A 26,449-nucleotide genomic window follows, 5' to 3' on the forward strand; every position below is an offset into this window, starting at 1 on the left:
TGCTACGTAATTAATCAGTTCCAAGTGCAGGAAAACTGTTGGCGGTGGGGGAAGGAGGTGAGAGAGTTACAATTATATAGCTCATGAGTGCGTTAATCTTTCTACCCTCGTCAAAATAGAGAAGAGTAAATGAGATGGCTTTAAAAAAAAAAAATCATAGCACTAAATGTCCAAATACAACACATACTTTGGGGTGTAGAAGTCTCCCCACCTAGAAGGAAGCACCCAGTGTAGCTTCACCGACAGAGGCAACCTAAAATATGATCGACCATCTCAATTGCTGGATTCCCTAACGCTGCTCAGTGGTGACTTCATAGAATAAGCTACGGTTTTGATAGAGTTCACGCTTTGGGCTATTTGGTAAAGTGTGATTTATGAGTCACCAGCACTGAATTCACCCCAACACATCTTGCTCAAAGCAAACAAACATATTTAGCATAAGGCATGAGCAAAATTAAAATAAGCTAGTTGCCTGTATTGATCGTAAATCAGGGGAAAGGTACTCAATAGGAGGAATCAGTGGATATGGCTGAGGTATAATTCTCAGCATGGAGATGGTTGGTTGGTTGGTTGGTTGGTTGATTGGTTGGTTGTATGAACAGACAAACAGAACATCTATGTACTCTTCTAGAAATGATGGGAAGGTGGACACAACTATAAGGGTTTAAAAGGGGATGAGACAAAGGCTTGATCAAAAACGAATAATTGTGATACTTCCAGGACAATGCTTTTGAAGGAACTTCCAGGAGAATGCTTATTAAATATCAGTTTCTGGAAGACATCAATGGAAGAGGACCTAGTTTCTTCATGTAATTGATTGATTGATATTTCATTCATTCATCCATTCTTCCATTCCTCTCTTCCTTAATCTTTTTTTAGTCAAAATGGACAGCTTCGAAAGATGTAATGGAATATGTAGATAACCTTGGGAGATGAGGGAAAGAGATGCTGGTGGAGAAGTCTTCAAATGAGAGAGACCGGAACCCCCCCAATGGCTTAACAGTCAGAGGAAGAAACCCCTTTCCTAATGGTTAAAAGTGGTGGTGGTGGTGGTGGGAAATTTGTACCTTCCAATTTGCCAATTTGAGTAATGTAGCCTTACAATAAAATAGAATTAGCTCATCTAGACGTGTTTCTTATCTGGTTTATCTGGGAAGACTGATACAAGATTAAAAAAAAAAACCACACATCATGATAGATAAGAAAACATGGAGTAGTGTGGTGGCCTAGAGGTGGAACTCTCGTCTCACAATCAGGAGACTGTGAGTTCGATCCTGGGTAAGGGTAGATATTTTTCTCTCTCGGCACAATACAAATGTATTTGCTGAACAAACCTCCACATTGGCAACAGGAAGGGCATCTGGCCATTAAAACACTCTGCTAGCTCCATTCAGTTGCCCAGACTCCACCCCGCAAGGGATTATGGGGTCATTAAATGAAGATGATGATAGATAAGACAACACTCAACTATAATAGGAGTACAAAAACATAATATGTATCTACGTCACCTCTAATTGGAAGAGGATCTTCCCAAGCCACCAGCCCAGGGATAGAGGGGGAAAAAAGGTTTTAAGATTGCTTGAAGCTGGGCAGGAAGGTGGTCATACAGATTGGGAGGATGTTGTTTCAAAGGTTAGATGAAGCACTCCTCAAAGACTTCTCCCTGTTTTCCATTGCAGGTGAGCTTTATTATTTATTTAGCGTACAATGAGAACATGACAGAAGAGAAGTAAACATATATATATACAATCCATGTAATTATATACAAAACTTCTTTTTTTTTTTGAAAACAGTTTTATTAATTTTGACAACAAACAAAAACACATAAAACATAAAAACATCATCTTTTCCTTCATGAGTTTACAGACAGTGTATCGGTTGGTTTATCACTTTTTTGTGTGCATCCATTTCATAGTCTCCATTGTAGTTAAATTATATACAAAACTTCTATGGGGATACAGCTGTGGCTTCATAACTGGATATCCAGTTCAGCAATCTGGTGTTGCTTTGTGCACATCTAGGGAATCAGAAAACACGTGTCGTGGGAAATCTTACACAATATGTTTAATGGTTTCTGGACCGACACCTCAGTAGCAACAAGGGGAATCTTTCCATCCCTAATGACACAGGGCAGAAGAACCTCTTCCAGTTTCACACTTAATTCTGTTCAATTTCATCCAGACAGAAAGAGGCAGGTCAAAACCAGGTGGTTTGGTAGAAGGATCAGTAATAGTCAGGTTGTAAGGAGGCAACTTAAGCCATTCCTCTCTCCAGGCTTTCTCATGTTTAAACTGGGTAGTTGTTAAATCAAATAGCAGAGGAGCTGATAATATTATATATAATATTGTATAACAACTGTTCCACATTGTTGTGGCATCAAAGCAACCATCCAAGGTCCGATTCCTGGCAATCCCTCCAGACACAACCCAATGAGTCCTCCTCAACCGAGGACTGTCTAGATGCCCATAATTCCCAGCTAGGTCCAAAAAGGGAACCAAAATGCCAATGAAACAGAAATCGTCTCTTTCTTTCAATGAAAGAGAAAACAGCTTAAATCCAACTGACCTCCACCAGGTTCCGATTCACTTTTCTGAGGCTCAAAACTTTGAAAAACAAAGAAGGCATACATTATGAATTCAATTTTTCAGGGCACTGAAAAGAGACAAAATTAAATTGTTGATACAAAATTGGATATATTGCAGACTGGAGTTTTAAGGAGAATAAAGTAAGACATGCTATTCCAATTGCACCCCCTCCTGGCCAACGAAAGTAAGAATTTATCAAAAAGCACACTAAAGCAAGTCTTAAAATCATTCTGAATGCAACTCTAGTAAAACTAACACGTCTCTTGAATTGAGTTTCATTGATCAATGACGTTATGGAGATGTCCCTAAAAAGATATTTTCTATTATTGTCCACTCCGAAGCAAACCTGACTGGGGCCCTTTTGGAGGCTTCAGGGTTGCCACAATGCGAAGAAAGGAGGGGGAACATAGTTAGATGTGGGGTTTGAGCCAAAACAAGTTAGTTTCCTGAGGGAACCCAGGACATTCCAACAGGTGGCTGGAGGAAGGGGCGGGGCAAAGTAACCAGGCAACCATCTTGATTGGACAATGTGACTGATTGTTTAGGGTAAGGGGGGGAAACTTTCCCTTTTAATCAGGTGAAAACTGTGGGAACTTCCAGAGTCGGTTTTCACCAGCTTGTGCCAATATGAAATCTCCAATAAAACTGTTCTTTGAGTCTGTCTGCCTTGGAGTTCTGCTTTCTATGGAGTTGTTGCTTGGAATGTTGACATTTGTCTTGTTCCAGGAAGTTTTGGCTTTCCCTTTTTCTAATCTAACTGATATCTAGTGATGGTATCTGATCCAAGAAGTAATTGTCTCTCATCTTGCTTTGGTTCTTTGAGGACAGCTGGAGCCTTTAAGCTTAAAAGGATACCACTTTGATAAGGGAAAACTCACTGCAGAGATAGAAAGAATGCAGATTCCCTTTTTTTCTTTTTTTTCCCATTTACTATTTCCTTGCTTAAGGTCCTTCATGATGGAATGAACCTCAGTACAGAAATCTTCTGACTTTCTAGTTATCTAAAAAAGTAAAGGTTTTCCCTGTCTAGTCATTTTCAACTCTAGGGAACCAGTGCTCCATTTGTGTTAGACTTGGAACAAATGTAAACCCTTAAAAAGAAACAATCTTTGACTCCAATTTTTTGAGAAAGGTATGGTTTCATTAGAATTCAAGTGTAATGCAGTAGTGCATAACCAGAACTGAGATTCACATGCCAAAATCCCTAAGTTCAGTTTTTCTTTCCCTTAACTGCCTCCCATCACTGACACTCCCCTCCCCCATGACCAATCAGGTTCAAGCAAAATATTTTCACAATGGTCAGTTTAAGTGTAGCTTAGTATGTAGCTGCGTTCTTTCCCCAGCCAGGTAACCTTGAAGCAGCATCTCAGGGAGATACAACAGTTCATACTTTCGCTTTCCCCCCAAATCCCTCCTCCCATTCCCCCTCCCCAGAGTCCATGGCTGTCACCATGTAGTAGCAAAGCACAAACAAGCATAAAGGTAGCCCAGTGTTGTCTAGAGGCATTTCCATGGTCATGTGGCCATCATGACTATACCGAAGTGGTACCTATTTATCTACTCTCATTTGCATGCTTTTGAACTGCTAAAGTGAACAGGAGCTGGTGCAAGTTAATGAGAGCTCATCCCATTGCATGGCGTTTGGGTCTTTAACCCAAGTTGTCAGCTTTCCAGCTAACAAGCTTAGCATCTTTAACTTGTGATGGCCCGAGGCATGGCACAAAGGCAACACAGTTAAATAAGCAATAAGAGTCTCTTTATTATCTTCAACTTTGCCCCCATGTCCAGGTTACCTTCAGCTGGAGAAAAACTTTCCCAGGAACAGCCTTTAACTGTAGAAAATTCAGTCCAAAACAAGGTACATACAAACTGTAACTAAAAATCCAAACAAACCAAGCTGAAGTAATTAACTTAACAGGGCAGGAGAAGGAATTGAAAGCATGGCTAAACTCACAGAGTTGGGAAGATGCCAGGAACACAGATAAGCCACGATCATACAAGATAAATTCACATTTGCTCCCAGTGACTTGCTGTGCGCAGCTTCCTCTTTTATACACTGTGTTCCCAGCTGCAGCTAATGAAGGGAATCAGGGCCCTTTCCTCCCCCGTAAGCCACATAATCCACGTTGCTCCCTTCTCCGTTCCTCCCTACATGCCCTAGGATGAAGAGGGAGTGGGCCTGGATCTTCCTCTGAATTTCCTCTCCCTTGTTCTACCTCTTTCCTGCTCTGCCCAGCCGGACTTTGACCTTCCCCTGTTTCCTCCACAGCCAATGGAGCCACACTCCCACTCCCTGTCAGTTGTTCATCTTCCTCCTTGGAGTCAGAGGGGCATGACATAACTGCTAAACCATTCACAGCCCCTTCTAGTTGTCTGGAAGAGGATGGCATAAAAACAGTAAAATTATGGCCAAAAGAAGAGCTATCATCTTCTAATCCAGAATCTCAATAATGCATATCATCTAGAATCCATTCCAACTTTTTTTTTTCAAAGACCAAGGGGAACCAGAAAACTCACATCCATGGTTTCAGTTTTTCTGTGACAGCTGAGCAGTAGAACCGAGCACAGCCGGTGATTTCATTACAGCTTCTGATCTCCTGGGTGCACTTGCCGTACACATCTGGGTTTGTTTAATATCTTCATTTTGCTTATTTGTCTATTTCATGAGGAGGAATAAATGAATTTGGAGACATTGCAATAATAGCTCTTTTTTATTTTATGAATATGGGAAAACTTTGAAACTTGATCAGATTTGGGGTGGCTGAATTGGGTCATTCAAGGAGAATAGATCATGCTTACTCCATAATGGGAATGTTTTAATTCAGCAGAAAAAAAATTATGACATTAACAAATTGAAAAAAAATAGCCAAAGATAAGAGCTAAATGAACCCCCAATTACTTCTCCTTTTTATCCCCCTTTGTCTGCTTGTACAGAAAGTGTGACTTCCCAATTCAGCACCAGATAGGTGTGATGACAAAGCCAACATTCTTTTAATTCTTTAATTTATTAGGCGTAATTACAGTACTCAGTTCTGGAAACCTGAAAACAGGAAAGAACTTGAACTGTTTATGGGGGAATTAGAGGCGTATTTTCAATTCTGTTAGTATATTTCCCTTGTGAATCTCTGGATTTTACAAAGGACGATGCTTAAGATTCCACCATGCTTTATTTAACTATTAGTAGATCCATAGTTTCCCCTGAAGGATGAATAACAGAACTTAGCAAAAGAATTAGAATAGAAAAATGAAAGAAAAATGATCAGAGTTGTCATACAGAGGCTGGAGCACAGCGTCTGACTAGAGAAAGCTGTTCAAATTAATCCCATATTGATCAGAAAACAATGGTACAGAAAAGTCATCCCCAGCCTGGTGCTCCCACAAAAACATTGGATGAGATGTTCCAGATCCATAGCCCCAGTTATAGTATTCAACTCAAGAAACTGTAAAAGGGATGCGGTGGCTCAATGGCTAAGACGCTGAGCTTGTCAGTCAGAAAGGTCGGCAGTTTGGCGGTTCGAATCCCTAGCGCTGCGTCGTGGAATGAGCTCCTGTTACCGGTCCCAGCTTCTACCAACCTAGCAGTTAGAAAGCATGTAAAAATGCAAGTAGTAAAATAGGGACTGTTTTGGTGGGAAGGTAACTGCATTCCGTGTGCCTTCGGGCGTTTAGTCATGCCGGCCACATGATCACAGAGACGTCTTTGGACAGTGCTGACTCTTCGGCTTTGTAACGGAGATGAGCACTGCCCCCTAGAGCCGGAAACGACTAGCACGTTATGTGCGAGGGGAACCTTTACCTTTACCTTATAGAAGCTTCCAATACATAATAGAATAACAGAGTTGGAAGGGACCTTGAAGGTCTTCTAGTCCAGCCTCTTGCTCAGGCAGGAGACTCTCTATCATTATTGACAAATGGCTGTCCAATCTCTTCTTAAAAACCTCCAGGGATGGAACACATCTGGAAGGCAGCGGACTTGGAAAGATGGATTAAAGAGCAAAGGCCACTGGTTACAAAGCCCTGGGTTAAACTACAATCACAGATGTGAAATTATTACGTGGAGGTTTACCACAGCTAGAAGTGACTAACTCCTTATCATCAGTTTATTGGGTTATTTTTTTATGATCTTTGTCCTTGAATGACATTTATCGTGATGCTCAGTTCTCCTCCTTTCTCAAATGTTGATCACGGAAAACTTCAAGTTGGGCAAACTCAAGACACCCAGCTTATTCCCATCGTCATTTACGTGAATAGGAACTGCCAAAGTATATCATACCTGCTTCAAGAAACTTCAGGGGACTTTTGGGGAATCCAGCAATAGAATCCATTGTCAGACACTGTGAGAATGTATTGAGCCTCTTCTTCATTAGTTACTACATCTTCCAACCAGGATCCATTAGATTTCCTGCCTGGAGTAGAACATTCTCTGAGCATCAGTGGTATTCTATGCTCCAGACTTCACCCTTAAACCTGGAGCATGTTGGAGTTCATCATTTCCAGCCAGCAATGATCTTTGAGTAGGCTAAGAAATACCAGTGAACAATGAGCTGAGAAGCTTTTGGGGGGTTTCATACAGGTGTCCTGGGATGAGGAGGAGTGCCGGAGGAGTAATACCTCCTTAAAAAAACATTGGTCCAGCTGACCTGGCTGGTAGCACCTCATAAGGGCCCCTTTCCAGGGTTATAGGAGAAGATGGTCAACAGTTTTGAAGGCAGAAGAGGGCTTGATGCCCCGACAGCAGATAACATGGTAGAACCATCCTCTAGGAGAAGGGAAACTCTTGATTTCAAACCTCCACTGCCTGGTGGCTATAATTATTCTTGGGAAAGGCTTCAGAAGTTCAACCTCGAGGCAAAATCCGGAGCCGGAGTCCCAGAAGCAGTTCGCGACTGTGTACAATCACGTTCTGGTAACTCCTGCGGCGCAACTGTAACTCTGCCATTCCATTAGACTGTTTCAATGAGATGGATCTGCTGCTTGGATAACAGTTTATCCTCCATATTAGATTACCCAGGCCTCGTGCTCTGGAGAGGACACCCCAGCTTCACTTACAGCACGGAAACAACACGGGAAGTGGCAGGTACCGGTTTCATAGCACGATACCATAGTCTCTAGAGACTGAAGAAAAGCAATTCAGCATGTGACGATGGAAGCTGGGCTTGGGGAAGGAGGAAACTGAAGTTGAGACCTTTTGCCCACCTAACACAGATTTCACCAATTCAGCTATGGCCCACTCCAACAGATGAGAGTCTAACAATGGTCTCTTTTGCGCACAGATGGGGACATGAATGAATGGTGGAGACAAACCTGGAAATACAGTCCTTAAAGCTGAATGACTTTGCAAAGCTTCTGAAAGACCCCCCCCTCCATATGTTCATGAGAAACACTTCCAGGTAGTTCTCGACTTGCGACCACAATTGAGCCCAATGTTACTAAATGAGACATTGGCTAAATGAATTTTGCCCCATTTTACAATCTTTCTTGCCACGGTTGTTAAGTGAATCATCGTATCAACTCATAAAATATTTCTTTTTAGAGCTGCCAATGCAGTGCAGCAGCTTGCAAAACCAAAACTGCATTCCACAAATGTTTTCAAAGATAGTAACTAGGTGACTGAAGTTTCTGCCGCACAAAATTCTAACTGGAGAACATGATTGATGGCTCTTGGCTATGGATGTGTCCCATTGGAGAATATGAATTATGATACATCCAGGGGGTGCGGGAAAAACCAGGGCCAAGGGTGACAATGAATGATGCATCTCAGAGTCAGCTACACCCAGGCAGTGCCAGACCTTTTAACTCCCAATAAATCCTTTTGAAGTTTTGGAAGTTTGGTTTGTGACTCATGATTTAAATGGAGGTAACGGCCGGAATCCTGACACACCACAATTGTTAAATTAGTTGCATGGTTAAGTGAATCTGGCTTGCCCATTGACTTTGCTCATCAGAAGGTCACAAAAGGGGATCCCATGACCCCAGGAGACACTGCCATCGTCATAAATATGAGTCAGTTGTTAAGAGTCTGAGTTTTGATCACGTGACCATCGGGATGTTACAATGGTCATAAGTTACATGGTCATAGCTCTTTTTTTTTCAGCGCTGTTATAACTTCTAATGGTCAATAAATGTGCTATTGTAAGTCGAGGACTTAGCTGTACTTTCTCTTCTGCCTGTTCTCCTTCTTTAAAATAAAATTTAAAAAAATAGAGAAGCTACTTCTGACATCTTCATTTTGAGAATCCCGTTTGATCAAGTCTCCTTTCCTAAAGTGTATGTTCCACATTAAGTCATTATCTATGCTGTTCACTCCATTAATTCTGCTAGTTTTATTAGCAAAGTTCTGCTGCCTAGTCCTGTAACAGTGACAAGCATTACGAAAAGCTAATCTGACAGATAATGACTCCATTAAGGGTTGAATACTAATTGGTTTACATCAGGGGCCTGGAATTAATTGGTGTAAATAAATTAGCACCTGAGCAAAGCATCACTCTAGCTTTGGATTTCATAAATACCTCCCTTAAAACAACAACAACAACAACAACAACAAGAACCAAACCCTCAGCATTCTGGATCTTCAGCAAAATTCAGCTGTATAAAAATAGATTGGGCAAGCAATTAAAATGTGGTGAGAAAAACCTATCCAGAAAGGTTGACGATCATTGACCAAGTGTTCTGAGATGGGAAACATTTGAGATGGGAACCTCGAGATGCTTGAACCTTTTTGATGAGTTTTGATGAGTTTGTCTTCTATGGAGATTCTCAGTCATCCAGGTCCTGGTTGTCCCAAAGGTGCTTTTTTTTTCAACAGGCAACTGGACTTTGCTTTTCTTTGAAGACGTTTTGCTTCTCATCCAAGAAACTTCTTCAGCTACCAGTGGATGGTGGGGAATGGAAGGATTTATACTCCTTGCAGACAAGCTGGTCATTTGCATCCTTTTAGTGGGTCACTAAGGTCACCTGGAGGTTTATCTGTGTCATTGGGATCATCTGAGTGGTGCAATTGGGTGCGGAGCCTTCCTGGAACGGTTGAAAGGACTGTGTTGTAGATTGGAGATAGATGATGCCATATCCCTCCACCATCTGTTGAGAGAGGCCTGTTCAATGAAGCTGTTCAACAGAGGGGGAGGGATATGGTATCATCTATGTCCAATCTACAACACAGTCCTTTCAAAGGTTCCAAGAGCCATTTGTCCAGAATTGTGCAGGGTCTTTTGCTCAAGCAAAGAGTTGGACTAAAAGACCTCCAAGGTCCCTTCCAACTCTTATCCGGTATATAAGCAGGGTCTTCATAGACCAAACAAGCAGCAAACAGATCCTTCCCTCCTCAGAGAGAAACAGGGTTTAGAAAGAAGAAAGGAAAAGTGGATGGGCAAGTTGAAAGAGGAGGAAACAACCAGAGATGGAATGTGTGAGTGTTAAATTCACAGAATAATTTTAGTGTGCTCTGTGACTTCCTTCCGGGCACAATTGCTTAATCAAAAAAGACTTTTGGGATTTGTCTCTCTCTCTCTCTATAAAATCCTGCACCACAAGTCTCAAAAGTGTGAACATTCCCTAGGAACAAAACCCCGGCAAAGGGTGTCACCCTCTCCTCTTGATTATTACCTGTCAAAAAAAAAACAAACCCCAAAACCCACACAATAGCTAGTGAACAACCTCATGGAAAAAAACAGTGTTGGGGATAGAAGCAACAGCAGTTTTCTGATGGAAGCTGGAGAGAGCTTGGCTTCGGAAGATCTCAGGATAAAGAGAATTTAGTGCTTTGGACCACGATGAAGTTCCTCCAGTGGGAGGAGGTTGAGAAAGTCTAGTCTAGGGAAGAGAAGGACCAGGGAGACAGGAGAGCAGTCTTCCAATATTTGAGGGGCTGCCACAGAGAGGAGGAAGGGGTCAAGCTATTTTCCAAGATACCCGAAGGCCAGACAAGGAAGAATGGATGGAAACTGACCAAGGAGAGATTCAACCTGGAAATAAGGAGAAACTTTCTGACAGTGAGAACAATCAACCAATGGAACAGAAGTTGCCTTCAGAAGTTCTAGAAACTTTCAAGAAGAAACTGGACTGCCATCTGTCAGAAATAGTGTAGGGTCTCCTGCTAGGGTGCGGGGGGTTGGACTAGATGTCCTACCAGGTACCTTCCAACTCTGTTAATTTGTTAAAAGGAGGGAAGACAGTACAGAGAGCAACAGCCAAGAAAATGAATCAGTTGTATTGACATCTTAACTCCTACATGGCATCTCCAGTCAACTAGGCAGAAATCTGTAAGGAAGCATTTCAGATTAGTGCTGGCCTTCAAGATTCTGCAGAGAACCTAGCATTAGGTCCTATGGCAATTGGCCAGTCTTGGGGTACCTCTGCTGTTGTTATTAAAGAGCTACTGACAGCTCGTAAGAGTTTTGAGTATCGTCTTGCTTAGTATGCATGCTTTTTATCTTACGCTTTTAAATTTGTTTGCTACAATGAATCAGAAAGCTTAAAATGTCTTTATTCATTGGAGGGCTCATTATCTCTGGATCAAAAAAACCCCAATCGCTTGGGCACCTGATCACTAATGGTTAAGGCACTGGGTTAGAAAGCGGAAGATTTTAAGTTCAAGTCCTGCCTTAACCATGAGAGGTGACCAGGTGATTTTGGGCCAATCACCAGGAGATTGGGAGTTCTAGTCCCACCTTGGCTATGAAAGCTGGTTGGGTGAGTTTGGACCAGTCACACTCTCTCAGCACAGTCCATCTCACAGAGTAGTAGTGGTTCTGGGAGAAAAAAGGGAGAAGGAAGAGTGTGTTGGATATGTTCAATGCCTTGAGTTATTTGTAAAACTAGTAAAGGTGGATAGAGATACCAGTAGACAGATAATAGGTAATGGACAGATAAAAGATAGATCGGTCGATGATAGAGACAGACAGACAGACATAGAAGATGATAGATAGATGAGAGAGAGAGAGAAGACAGGTAGGTAGGTAGGTCGGAAGATGTGTGTGTGTGAGAGAGAGAGAGAGAGAGAGAGAGACAGGTAGGTAGGTAGGTCGGAAGATGTGTGTGTGTGTGTGTGAGAGAGAGAGAGAGAGAGAGAGAGAGAGAGAGAGAGAGAGAGATATGGTAGAATCAATGCAAATTCATATTCATAAAAATATTTAACTAAACTTTAAAAACCTGCAGAAAAATCTAGCACAGTCTATCTCGAAGTTCTCCCAATTTTGGTTGCCAAAGCCACCAGTTTCCTCCAAGCATTTAGAGACAAACATAGATATTTACGAACTTTTCCCAATCCCATGACCCAACTTGTCTGGATTTCAGTGAGAAAAACCTGGTAACTTTGGTGAGCGGCCAAGCAAGGCTTCTCTTGCAGCTTCACAAATGTGCCCCATCCCCCCCTACCCCAAGTATATATATATAAAATCAGGATTTGCATATAGAATTTACATAAGGAATCCAGGCAAAGAGCAGAGGTCTGTGGGTTAACTTATTTTAAAAATGTAAATCTACATAGAGCACATTGTTAAACTCTGCAGCATCTCTTTTTTTAGGAATTATTCGGAGTTTAAGAATCATGCTATTTTTTCTTCTTTATGATGGCCAACATTTCTTAAGGGTTTTTGAAAAGGAGATTATGTAAATAACCTAGGAAATGCAATTCCAGAATGTTTACTGCTGATTTTTTAAAATATGAGAGGTTATTTGTATATTTGCCAATTACCTCTCTTCTTCTCTTTGATTTTTCTTTCATTAAGAAACAAGAAAATTTATTTAAGACTCCTTTGATGCATCTACAGTTAAACATAACCTCAATTGTGGCTGCAAAGGATGCTCTATTTAATTCCTGGAAAATACACTTTTCAACAAGCGTACTTTTAAAGAAGAGTGCAGCTCATCTACATATTAAGTTTTTTTTAAATGTTATCACAATTCTGCCTCAACCCTTCCTTACTCAGCCCTTTTTAAGTCGACCTGTTTTCCAAATCCTAAGTGTAAGGAAAGCAGTAATAATAACTTATTTTATTATTTATTTAAGAAGCTGATACAGATGCTGAACTTGAATAATTGTGATTTGGGGTGGCATGCAATCAACAAACAAGCCATGGACCCATGGAGTTAAAAATTAAACAAATTAATAAGTAGTTGGGATCCTGAATTTATATTTCACCCTTCCAGGGAATTTCAATCATCTTGGCCCCAATATCTGAGGAAAGAACTGAGCATTTTAAAATTCTTCTGTAGGAAAAGGACAGAAAGAATATGGGGATGGGGTCAAGACAGGAATTAGACTAGAACCATTACGTTCCCGTAAGCAATCAAACACCTCTTGAATTCAGTTAATTAGTAGCAACTTACTGCTGACACTATTAGTTGACTGATTCTTGTGTGTAGGCGTGAGCAATAGATCAGTTTATCTGAAGTTGTGGTTCCAATTCTTTGTTCCTGAAAAGCAAGAAAGAATGGGGGTCAATTGTGTATTGGGAAGAGGGTAGGCAGTGTCATAGAAAAAGTCCTTGCTGGGTGCCACTAGCTGGCATGGGTTCAAGAAAAGTACTTGAAGGAAGCCCATCCTATTACAGTATATGGAGCACACACAACACACACACACACACACAAATAATCTTATAGTGTAGTGCTTATGCAACCCACTGCCAACACCCAAAAGAAATAGCTCAAAAGTAACTGTAGGCAATGAGATACACATTCTTAACTCTCTTTGGGTACACCAGCTTTTTGAGTCTATCTCACCGTTTATTGTTCACTTTCTGTTTTTATAAAACCAAATGGAAATCTCCCAATACAGATCTCCAGACTCTGGCATCTTTATTTCCAAAAATATCTCTTGAGCTATAGGATAGGATAGGATAGGATAGGATAGGATAGGATAAAACAGAACAGAACAGAACAGAACAAAATAGAATAGAATAACAGAGTTGGAAGGGACCTTGGAGGTCTTCTAGTCCAACCCCCTGCCTAGGCAGGAAACCGTACACCAAACAAATGGTTATCCAGTCTCTTTTTTAAAACTTCCAGTGTTGGAGCATTCACAACTTCTGGAGGCAAATCGTTCCACTGATTAATTAGTCTCACTGTCAGGAAATCTCTCCTTAGTTCAAAGTTGCTTCTCTCCTTGATGAGTTTCCACCCATTTGCTTCTTGTCCTGCCTTCAGGTGCTTTGGATGGCCAGAACAATTAAAAAAACAAAAACAAATCCAGGGCTGCAGCTTAAAAGCTTTGATCAGAAGTTGGACTACTTTCCCATATGGAAAAGAACATTCTGGAAGATGGAAGGGATATGGAGGGTGGTGGTGGTTTGTCAATCAGTGTCTGGCCATATGCATGAAAGATGCATGTAGGGAATGTACATCTATTTTATTGCAAGACATCTAATTAAAATGCTCACTGATGATGTTACCTAGTTTGGTATTGAAACACCTGCAAGAAAACAAGCTCAGACAGCACCAGGGATCCCTCATTTCAACCCTGAGCTTCAAATATTCTCCTTTATTGATAAAAAATTCTCAAAAGTATGTTCATCCGCCAATAAATGTGGCTATCCCTGTTTGATTCAAAGGGTAACATAATAAATAACAACCAAATACTCAACTTACTATTTATACGAATTCAGGCAGGAAGTTTGAGAGTGACAAAACTTTCTGTTAACAGTAGAAGGTCTATTTAGGAATCAAGAAACCAAACTCCTTCACTGGGAAAACTAGGACAGGTTGAAAAAAAAATGAAATCATTGCATCACAATGTCTTTCTCAGTGATGAAACTGCTTCATACCCCATATCTACTAATTTGCAAGGTGCAAATTCAGCTTCCTGACCAAACATCCAGCAAAGGAAATTGGGGGCAAAAAAAAAGGAACAATGGAGCACCTAGACTGGCAAGTATTGATCAAAGAAAATGATAGTGACCAACTAGTTATCAACTGTCAAACTATACTAATAAACTACAGACTTTCTAAGGAAAGGAAAGGCAGAGACACAAAGGCTATGAGGTCTAATGCGTGTCCACCTAAAGGCAAAGTACAAGGGGATTTCAGTTGTATAATAAATCAATTTATCTCCATCACGTATCTTTGGGTGTGTCTGTGTGGTAATCCTGACCTCTATCTTTTGCCTTTTATCATTAGCGTGACAAAGTTTAGCACTTCCCTATGTGAGTGGGAGCAAAAATCTATGTCAGTGTACTAATTAACAGAGGGCTTGTGAGAAAGGTAAGGTTTCACACTTCGCCAAGAAAAGCTAAATTCCCAGGTACAGAAGAGATGGTATGTGGCTCAACGGCAGTAACTGTGAGAGAGGTGTCTTAGTGGACAACCACTTAAGTATGAGCCAGCTGCCAAAAAAGCCAAGACAGTCCTAGGCTGAATCAACAGAAGAATAGTATCAAGATCGTATGAAGAAGAGTTAGTACCACTTTATACTCCTTTAGTTAGACCACATCCATTTCTAATACATACAAGATGTTGAGATTCTAGAAAGAGTGGAGAGAAAAACTACCAAAATGATAAGAAGGCTGGAAGTTAAAACATGAAGAACGGTTGCAGAAACTGAGTATGTGTAATGAAGAGAAGGGCTAGAGATGACACGACAGGAGTCTTCCAATATTTGAGGGGCTGTCACAGAGAAGAGAGGATCAACCTATTTCCCAAAGCACCTGAGTGCAGGACAAGTAATGGATGGAAATTTATTAAGGAGAAACCCAATCTAGAATTTTCTTGACAGGTCAGTTAATTAATCAATGGAACAGAAGTTGCCTTCAGAAGTTGTGGGTGCTCCATCACTGGAGGTTTTTAAGAGATTGGACAGCCATTTGTCCAGAATGTTATACGGTTTCCTGCTTAAGCAGGGGGTTGGACTGAGACATCTCCAAGATCCTTTCCAACTCTGTTATTCTGTATTGGATTTATTTTGGATTTTTCTTCCTCCCAGTTTCAGCAATGTTGATGAACTGTATGAAACTGAAGTGGAAGAATTTTTGCAAGCTGCCGCAAAATATGATGTCAGTGAAGAGGCTGTAAAAGAAGAGTACAATGACGATGAAATGGACTTTGGCATAGAAATTTCCACTGGAAGCGATCCTGAACTGCCCGCCCGGGAATTGTACTGCTGCGATGAAGCTGCTAGTCCACCAGAAGAGCCTGAGAAAAGATGTGAGTTTTGTTTCTGCCTTTGCCGAACAATTGGGAAGAAGAGGTTGAAAAACAATGTGAGAAATCAGATAGATATGGTGGAAAGGAACGATTAGAAAACCCCTCCTGCCCTGTCCATATGCACACACAATGCTTCTGACTCTGAGTTTGGAAAAGCAACATCCTGTTGAACTGGTCTTCTCTTCAACTACCTGGCACTAGAGAAAGATATTTCCTTTCTGTTTTAATCAGTGATGGTATTCAAAATTTTTTACCACCGGTTCTGTGGGCGTAGCTTGGTGGGCATGGTGTGGCTTGGTGGGTGTGGCAAAGGAAGGATACTGTAATATCTCCATTCCCTCCCTACTCCAGGGAAAGGATACTGCAAAATCTCATTCCCTCCCCACCCCACTAACCTGCTTTCCAGCTCTGTTCTCCTGTGCAGGGCAACCAAAGAAGACCCAGCCAATCATCTGGGATTCAGGAGGCAGAGAATTGAGGGGGGCGGGGCCAGCCAGAGGCGGGATTTGCTGGCTCTCCTAACTACTCAAAATTTCCACTACCGATTCTCCAGAACCTGTCAGAACTGGCTGAATACCACCTCTGGTTTTAATGCAACTTAATTAATTTTCCTCTCTTTTGGTCCAATGCACAACCAAAACTCCGTGATCCTTCAAAATCTGATTTATACCATACTATTTCCCAATAGTAGGCACCGGTAGTGGAAAGGAAGATAGAAAAACATGTTAGAGAAACAAAATGTGCAGAAGCTGAAACGCAACCAAACTTTGGTGCAAGTTTTCATTGAATCTCAAACTGGAAAATGAGGGAACACAGGTATTTGTTTTTCTAACTATTGTCTTGTATTGCATCAATAATGTTGCAGCTCCCTGTTGCACCTAGAGGAAGGGTCTCCAATCTTGGCAACTTTAAGTCTGGAGGACTTCAACTTCCAGAATTCCCCAGCCAGTTTTGCTGGGGAATTCTGACTGGGGAATTCTGGGAGTTGAAGTCCTCCAGGCTTAAAGTTGCCAAGGTTGGAGACCTCTGGCCTAGAGTGCTTTGACTCAAATCTAAATGAGTTGCCAGCCCAGTGTTCTCCACACAGGCTTTGAGTCTGTAGCGTTAAGTCCTATAGAAAGTTAGCACCTACCCTTCTCCTAGAGGAATAATTTTTTTTGAGAAATATCCAAAAGGCAGAATATTATATTTCCCTGGATGAGAAATCAAGAAACATGCTCTTGGAGACAGAAAGCAGCTCCCACCTTTCTTGGTGGCAAATGTCAGCACTTAAAAGATAAAGAGCTTATTGAGATCTAGGTAGCTCTATTCATAAGCAAATTCCCTGCAGCAACAACTGAACAAAGGTAGGATTAACCCTCAGCCACAATAGAAATTGCCTAACAAGCCCCTTCATTGCATCAGCAGGCCAAACTTTAACCAAGCTTAATGCAGACAACCTAGAGCCAGCTATGACCCCTACAACAGCCAATAGAATACAGGTTCTTGCAGAGGAACAGGAAGCTCAAGTTTAAAGCCCCCCAACAGGTATAAAAGCCCCTCACTCTCAACTCCATGGGGTTAGTTACTCAGAATCAGATGTGCTTGGTGGTTCCGTTCATCATTAAACCCTCTTTCCAATCAGCCTCCATGTTTCCAGTGTCTTTCTTCCAGCTTGGAACTGAAAGAGATGGATATTTCTTCCAACAGTCCCAAAGATGCTTTTTCAAAAGGCAACTGGACTTTGGTTCTGGGAAAAAAAATCCAGTTGCCTTTTGGAAAAACACCTTTGGGACAAGCATGACCTGGATGACTGGAAATCTCCATAGACATTCAGCTAGTGTAAGGTTGAAGGTTGGCTGGTATTTTTTTTCAAAGATGCACGTCTATAAACTCATAGAGACTGAATGGTAGATTATAATGAGATCCGCTGTAAAGCTGAGTAGAAAAGTTTGTCTGGGAGAATCTTTTGTAACCAAAAGCTGTAGCACAAAATCCAGGGCACGCCCAATTTTGCAAAACGTTGAATAAGGTCATGAAACCCCTTCAAAAAATTGTCCTCTAATTGCAATGTTTAACATGATAGAAGAGGAACATAGTAAATAAATAAACAAATACATAAGATACCTAAGGACTCTGTCCACACAATCTGCTTAGCCAGCCAAGGTCAAGGCTATTGCATAGTATGCTAAAGTTGGTTAACATTAACCTTAGTTTGTTGTTATTGTTCTTGGCTTAGCATGTTTGTGAATCTAGTCTTGTTGGGCAGGTTTATGATTCAACGTATTGGGCATCCTCAGGAAATGAGCAATTAGGTTAAGGATGATGTATCTACAGCCTAAATGCTGCCAGGAGGTAATCACATTGGCTGCAGTTAATCCAATTCTAATTAAATTTAAATTAAGCATTAGATTCAATTGAGTATTGATCCTGGAGTCAGATTTCTCTTGGTGCTGGCTTCACCTGCCTTGGAAAAAGCCGTTCTCTTGAATTCCACTCAGGAGTAGATCTTCACTGGACATCACTGGTAAAAAGAGTGCCAATAGTTTTCCTGAAACAAAGCAATTCATGATTCATTGAATTCCAAGTAATCCTGAATCAAACAAGATGAAGAGTGTGGAGATAACTGAAGAGAGGAGAAAAATAAGTATATTTTTCCTCTCTCTTCTTCGTTGCTTTATCATCAGTGGTAGGATTCAAAAAAATTTACTACCAGTTCTATAGGTGTGGCTTGGTGGGTATGGCATGGTGGGTGTGGCAGGGGAAGGTTACTGCAAAATCCCCATTCCCTCCCCACCCCAATAACCTGCTTTCCAGCTCCGTTCTCCTGTGCAGAGCAACCAAAGAAGATCCAGCCAATCAGCTGAGACTCGGGAGGGAGAGAATAGATGGGGGCAGGGCCAGTCAGAGGTGGGATTGGCCGGTTCTCCAAACTACTCAAAATTTCTGCTACCGGTTCTCCAGAACTGGTCAGAACCTGTTGAATCCCACCTCTGTTTATCATGGCAGGTTACTTGTACATGTTTGGAAGAACCTTCCCAGAGTTTCAATAAAGGAGAATATTTGTAGGTTTTGGTTGAAATGTGGGGTCCTTGTTGTTCTCTAAGCTTGGTTGTTTTGTTCAAGACATTTCATTACCAACTAGGTAACATTATCAGCGATAGTCAAAAACTGATGATACCTAGGTATTTTGGATTGTGAAGCATCTGCAAGAAAACAACCAAGCTCAGAGACCACCAAGAATCTCTCCTTCCTCCAGTTTTCATCACATTGTTGGTCTTCTCCATTATTCTAATACTCCCATTGCTGAATCAAGGGAAGAAGGACATTAATTTTATTTTATTTATTTTATTTGTCAAAAGCTTAAAATATAACAGAAACAAGAATAAACGTAAGTTTAAATACAAGAAATAGGTACTAATAATTGGGGACAATAGGACAGGGATGGTAGGCATGATTGTGCATTTATACATGCCCCTTCCAGACCTCTTAGGAATGGGGTGAGGTCAATGGAGGTTAGTTTGAGGGTAAAGGAGTGGGGGTTTGAGCAAGTGACAACAGAGTCAGGTAGTGAGTTCCAGACATTGACCACTCTGTTGCTGAAATCGTACTTCCTGCAATCAAGTTTGGAGTGGTTTACATTTAGTTTATATCTGTAGTGCGCTCTAGTGTTGTTGTTGTTAAAGCTGAAATATTCATTAACTGGTAAGATGTAATGTATGGTTTTATGTACTATGCTTAACTCTAATCTTAGCCGGTGTTGTTCAAGGATGTCTAAGCCTAGAATCTCAAGTCTGGTGATGTAGGGCATTCTTTTGCAAACAAAGGAGTGTAGTACTCTTCTGGTAAAATACTTCTGAACTCTCTCAATTGTATTTATGTCAGATATACAGTTGCAGATTCCAGACAGCAGAGCTGAATTCAGAGGTTGGCGGAGGTAGCAGGAGCAATATTCCAGAAGATGGTCTGGTAATACTACTTGACTTTGAAATTATTTTCAGAATTTTTTCTCCCTTCATCAGAAAAATCCCAACACGCTCTATGGAGACGACCGGAAAGCTCATCCTTTCACAGTACTCCTATTCTTAACTTTTCTTCTTCAACTTCCTAGTTCTAGATTCCATTTTTGGTGAGCTGCCTCCAAAATCATTGATCAAGATCCAACCTCTGTTTCCAAAGCCACCCCCACCTCTACAAAGACCCAAAACAAAGCAACCATTATTTTTCACTGAAGTAAGTAGCCTGTGTTCTACTTTAATAGCTGCGTGGCGGATTCTTGGATTTGGAATTCAAGAAAGGATACATGAATTGACACATCTCCAGATTTTCTGCAATTTCCATAATGTAGTCTTCAGGCCAAAATTATCTGTTTTTCCCAAGAAAAAACACCATAACCTACGAAGACCTTAACGCTCAAATAAGGCTCAACTAAAACAGAAATCTCTCATGGGGTATTTGTGGTTTAGAAAGCTCATCGGATGATTAGATTAAGGGGGAGGAAATGCTTGGAAGATACTTTACGGAGATATTTTCACTTTTATTTGAATAACTCATTTTCAGTAGAGATATAGATAGCTTCTAGCAGCTGTGGAAAATCTGAGAAGCATATCCTCTCAGTTTTGGTATCATAGGTTCGAAATATATCCAGTCTGGTCTAGTATTATAGCATTCTTCCAGACCTTCCAAAGATGCCTGCGATGGCTTTAATTATATACGCTTATCATGTGCAAGGATCGCCAACCTTTTGGAGCTCAGGGACCACCAAACTCATAATTTTAAATCCTGTGGACCACTGATATGAATTTTGACTAACGGTGGCTTGCTGACATGGGCGGGAAAGTCGGTCCCATATTCCAGAGCTGCAATAGTCACAGAACCGACCCTTTGATCATCCCAGAGCAGCTACTCCTCCATCCAGGTGCACCGGCCTGCCATAGACTGGAGGAGTTGCTACTCTGGGATCACAAAAGGGACAGTCCTGTGATTACTGCAGCCCTGAAATATGGGACCGACTTTCCCACCAACGGCAGCAAGCCACCCGGGGGCGGATTTCCCTCCCCCGCCATTGGTCTTACCTTCCAGTTCCAGATCGTATGGCTCTACTCAAAGTAAGGTTTGCGCTCAGCTGAAGGGTGGGCCAGTGTGTGAGCAGGCCATGTGGGCAGCACAGCCTTGTGTTCCTGTTGTAAGTCAAGGTTTACATCAGAGGTGGGATTCTACCGGTTCACACCTATTTGGTAGAACCGGTTGTTAACATTCTAAGCAGTTTGGAGAACCGGTTGTTAGAAGAAATTACTGGCCTAATCCTGTAAGGAAGGCAGGAAGGAAACATTCTGGTGTTGCTTACAGAAACTGCCTCTCTCTGTTAACCCTTATTACATTCTTGGCAGGACTAGACTTCCTGTCTCAGGAACTTCTCTGGAGTTTTTTTCCCCTTCTTTGCTGGTACTTTGCTTGTGCAGAGGGACCATTCAAAGTTTCAATGGCACTGAAAAAAGTGACTTATGACCATTTTTCACACTTACGACTGTTGCAGCATCCCCACAGTCATGAGCGAGGAGATGCGTGGCTCGATGTGAGTGATATTGAGTTGGCCATGCCCAGCCAGTCACATGACCACAAAGCCATGCCCACCAACTAAGCCACGCCCACAGAACCGGTTGTTAAAAAAATTGAATCCCATCCCTGGTCTACATGTAATTAGTAAATCAGATGTTTCTTTAACGGCTTTGTGGTAAAATGCCTTACACTTACTGTAATTGTTATTTTAAGGCTTGTATAGCTATGGAAGAACAGAGCCAGGAATCTGTCACAGATGCCCTGGAAATGGATAAAACGCAAGAATTCCTGAAGAAAAATTTTGTTCGTTTTGGAGGTATGTTGGTCATGCCAATCCCTGTGAAGAGCCCGCTTTTCACAGATGAGGAAAAGTAGAAGAAAATATCTGACACCTCCAGAAGAGCAAGGAGCTGGTAAATTCAAAGGCATGTTTACATTTTGGATTAATAAAGCTACAAAAAGTTGGCCTTTATAAAGTAGCATGGCAGTTACTTAACAATTTGCATAAGATGCTAGGTTGCACACCAAAAATAAGGCAGAAGCAGAAAGAGTCTAGCTAACCTGATGCTTCATGTGAAAATCCTGGTTTCCTGCTACAAAATCCATGTGCCATAAAATCATAAGACTGGAAAGGACCTTAGAGATCTTCTAGCCCAACCCTTTTACCAGGGAAAGAGTTCTTATAACATCCCAGATTAATTTTATCCACATTTTTTTTTGTCTTGAAAACCTCCAGTGATGGCGCATCCACAGCTCCAGAGAGCAAGCTGTTCCAGTTGGTTAATTGTTTCTGTCAGGAAATTTCTCCTTAATTCTAGGTTGGATCTTTCTTGGACAGCCGCAGTGGCGCAGTGGTTAGAGTGCAGTACTGCAGGCTACTTCTGCTGATTGCTGGCTGCCTGTAATTTGGCAGTTCAATGCTCACCAGGCTCAAGGTTGACTCAGCCTTCCATCCTTCCGAGGTGGGTCAAAGGAGTACCCAAAATTGTTGGGTGCAATATGCTGACCCTGCAAGCTGCTTACAGAGGGCTGTAAAGCACTGTGAAGCGGTATATAAGTCTTAAGTGCTATTGCTATTCTCTCCTTTGCTTCTTGTTCTGCCTTCAGGTGCTGTGGAGAATAAATCAATGCCCTCTTCCCCATGACAGGATTGGAAGACTGCCAGCATTTCACCTCTATGCCTTAGCTCTTTGTTAGACTAAGCCAACCTAATTCTCTCGATCAATCATCGTAAGGTTTAGCCTCCAGACTCCTGATCTTTTTGGTGGCTCTTCTCTACGCTCTTTCTGGACCTCAGCACTTTTTTGCTTTGTTTGTATTATGGTGACCAAACTGGAGGAGCTTTTCCAGGCGTGGTTTTATTAGTCCAGCACCGAGCGATATTATCCCTTCCAGTGTTCTGGAATCCATCCCATATTGATGCAGCTTAGGATTGCATTGATCTTGTTGGAAGCCGTGGCATACTCCTGGCTCGTACTGAAGCAGTGGCTCACCTAGACAGCCGGAATCCTCTCACAGGCACTACTCTTGAGTCAGGTACTGATTCTGTAAACCTCTATACAGAGAGAGAACTTTAGAGCACTGCGAAGCGATATATAAGTCTACGTGCTATTGCCAGTGGTGGGATTCAAATTTTTTTTTCCTAGTGGTTCTGTGGGTGTGGCTTGGTGGGCATGGCGTGGCCTTGGTGGGTGTGGTTTGGTGGGCGTGGCGTGGCAGGATACTGCAAAATCCCCATTCCCTTTCCACTCCAGGGGAAGGTTACTGAAAAATCCTCATTCCCTCCCCACCCCACTAACCTGCTTTCCGGCTCCATTCTCCTGTGCAGGACAACCAAAGAAGACCCAGCTGATCAGCTGAGGAGGCAGAGAAGAGATGGGGGCGGGGCCAAACCGGTATTTGCTGGTTCTCCGAATTACTCAAAATTTCCGCTATAGGTTCTCCAGAACTGGTCAGAACCTGCTGAATACCACCTCTGGCTGTTGCTATTGCTACTACCTATCTTGTAGTTGTGCATTGGGCTTTTCCTGCCTACATTCAGGTCCTTACCAGTGTACTACAACTATTTGGAGAGAACAACAAGAGGGATTTTTTTTCCCAATTTCCTTGCTCTCTTTTCCTGTTTTTGAACCCAAACTCTACAAGATGCAAAAAAAAAAAGAGAGAGAGAAAAGGATGAGATAATCAAACATTAAGAGCACTCTCCCTGTGAGAAAAGACTGTTTTGTATAGGCTTTTTAAAAAGAAATGGGGGAAAAGGGGCCACAAAGAGAAAGCAAGTGGAAAATATAAAATATTAGGCATCTATTGAAAAGTGTTGGATAAAGTATTTCTCCTCTTTCTCATAATGCTTGAGACTCCACCTCTTCATATATTGACTGCGTGAAGCTCACTTTCATGTAATGCTGTATTGATGAGGTGCAGCCTACCTTGAAAAGAGGATTAGCAGATTTATGGAAGACAAGGCCGCCGAATTAGCTAAAGACTGTATGGATCCTTCAACATCAAAGGCAGGATGCCATGTAGCGACAGCTGCTGGAGGGCGATTCCTTTCGTGCTTAGCTTCCCAGAGGCATCTGCTTGGCCCTGGCATACGCCAGAGGATGCTTTGAACTGATCCATCAATAGCAGTTAGCATCCTTAGGACTGTCATCCAGCCAGAGATAGACCCCATCACAGCCTTCAGAGGTACCGTTGGTAGTAAGCTTACAGAGGGAATGGAGCTGTCAGAGAGAAAGACAGAGGCAAAGCCTGGGTTGTCCATCAGCCCTCAGATGGAGAATCAACAGCCCCCAGGTCTGGAAGTGGCTGATAAGGAAGAGGAGGAACAGATGGGTCCAGTGCCTAACGCACAAATGTCCAGAAGGCAGAGGAGAGGAGAGCAGTGGAAATCTATGGACTGGTCCTTGGGACGAAAGAGCCACTGCTGCTAGCAAAGCCCCACCCTAGCTCTGGGGATAAAGGGCAGAGGGAGGAGATGAATAGATAGGGCAGAGGGTGGAGATGAATAGATAGGGCAGAGGGCGGAGACAAATAGATAGGGCAGAGGGCGGAGATGAATAGTTGTGGCAGACAACTATTTATCTACCTGCCGTAAGGGCTTGGTAACTTGTGTTGAGACAGAAACTTTTTGCCGGGGCTACTGGTGTTCCTAATAAATCAATCTGAGTTAACTTCAGAAGGTTTGTCATATTTGGGAATCTGGGTCAGGACAGGTAAGTTCAAAACCATCAACAAAGGACTTTGCAAAGAACCCCAAGAATCACAAAACAAAACAGAAGCGTCTTTTGCAGACGAGAAGACGTTTCAGAAACCGGAAGGCAGATTTCAGCTGAGAATTAGGAACAAGTCGCAAAACTCAACCTGCCTTTCTCTTCATTTCCCCTTCTTTCTTCTTTTATGACATCGTTGTTCTCACTCCAAGGATCTATTCCGTGACATCACATTATAAATTCTTAACAGGAAGAGAAAGATATGGCTTTTGGAAGAAAACACAGTTCCCCATGAAAAATGAAGAAGCAGGAGAGGTGATAGATTTTTTTCACTTACTTGTTTCTTTGGGGTTGGTGGGTACTCTTCTCCATAGAGTAGCTTCTGAGATTGAAGCAAAAGGATGGTTCAAATTGGGATCTCTCTGGTGATTTCTGCACAGGGGATGTTCATCTCAGCTTCTTCGCCGAGGCAGCCAACGTTGCCTGAAGATATTTTCTGTGGTCAAGTGGCCGGCATGACTATATGTCGAGATACATGGAACACTGTTATCTTTCCACCAATGTGGTCTCTTTTGATCTACTCACTTTTGCATGCTTTTGAATTGCTAGGTGGGCAGGAGCTGAGGCAAGTAATGGGAGCTCATCCTGTTATATTTGTTCTGACCAACAAACCTATGTTAAATCCAAAACCCTTTTATTTTACGGCTGTGAATTATCATCATGAGTCTCAACCAGAAGTCAATGTAGTCCCATGGAAGTCTGACAAAGTCCTTCAGAAGAAGTCTGATAAGAATGCACCTTTATCTTCCTTGAAGTTCTGCCAATGACTAAAGTACCAATTAGTCTTTCAAAACCAAACAGAGCACAAAATTCACTATGGAGCTTTCAGGTTCCAAACAGGCCAGAATGAACAACGTTGCTTCCTGCAAAGGTTCCTGTCCCTTTGCCTGTCCTTTATAGTTTATGGGAGGGGCAATCACCTCCCAGCCTCATTCCCAAGTTTCCACTTTTGTCTTAACTGCTCTTGCCTTCCGGCAGTTCTGCGCACACGTGCACTGGGAACAGGCTCTCCTTGTTCCTCTGCCTCACTGCTGTCAGATTCTGGAGGCTCCGGAATCAGCACAGAACTCCCAGATGGCCCTGGCCTCATCACTATATCAGACACAGGACCATCGTCCAAGTCCTCCCCAGACTCCCGGACTGGCCCATGTTCTTCCTCACTGTCCGATTCTGCTGCCATCTCCGCAGGCTGCCTGCGGACCACATTGTGCATGGGTTTCAAACCTGGGATGTCAGCTTTGCAGCTGACAAGCTCAACTTCTTTAACCATTGAATCATTGTGCTCCCTGTATCTGCACTAAAAGAATGGTTCTTCAGGACATGAGTCCAGAGTTTTCCTGGCTCTCTTTGGTGATGCTGAAGGTCGAACCTGGGCAATTTTGGCATCTAACACAGGTTCTTTATCATCATGACTGAGCATTTCTCTCAAATCTTACATTCTTTCTTGTCTTTGATAGATTTTCATCCAAATTATTTTAAAAAGGTGGGGAAGTGGAAACCCCACCCTGTGCACGGAATTCTTGAATTTCATTTTAAGAGAGAGATTGTAGATAGGAAACAATCTGGCTCCTCATGCTATGACTGTTTTGTGTCATTCCAGGAAGAGACTGGCTGCAGAGCTAGCCTAAATAAAGGCATCTGGTAGCCATATTTACTGGGTAAATCCAACCCAAACATTCCAACAATCTCTTTTATTTTAATTCAGTCCCATTTAGTTCCTGGGATCAATTCCAGTTCTGTGGAGGCCTTCTCTACTGTTGGTTGCTAAAGAATGTAGCGCTAAACTAGAAGATTGGGAATAAAGTCTGCTCTTCTTCCACCCTTTAAGAAGAGCGCTGGATTTTGTGCAACAGGATCTCCTGAGAAAAATGTCCAGTAAATATACTGCTCCCATTCAAACCCATGGAAAAAAAATATTGT

The 26,449-nt window shown here is 42.1% G+C and overlaps 1 long non-coding RNA gene across 1 annotated transcript in view; it reads left to right on the forward strand.

The window, feature by feature from the left end:
• Positions 1-21,644, forward strand: part of LOC148124778 (uncharacterized) — a 48,900-nt gene extending 27,256 nt beyond the window's left edge. The window contains exons 2-3 of the long non-coding RNA XR_015745058.1: positions 19,810-19,931; positions 21,471-21,644. This is a non-coding gene — a long non-coding RNA (uncharacterized LOC148124778). The remainder of the gene's footprint in view (positions 1-19,809; positions 19,932-21,470) is intronic.
• The last annotated feature ends 4,805 nt before the right edge of the window (positions 21,645-26,449 follow it).

The sequence above is a fragment of the Pseudonaja textilis genome, chromosome 12 (genome assembly GCF_049901715.1).
Source record: "Pseudonaja textilis isolate UNSWEBS1 chromosome 12, rPseTex1.2, whole genome shotgun sequence".
In the NCBI taxonomy this organism is placed as follows: domain Eukaryota; kingdom Metazoa; phylum Chordata; class Lepidosauria; order Squamata; family Elapidae; genus Pseudonaja; species Pseudonaja textilis.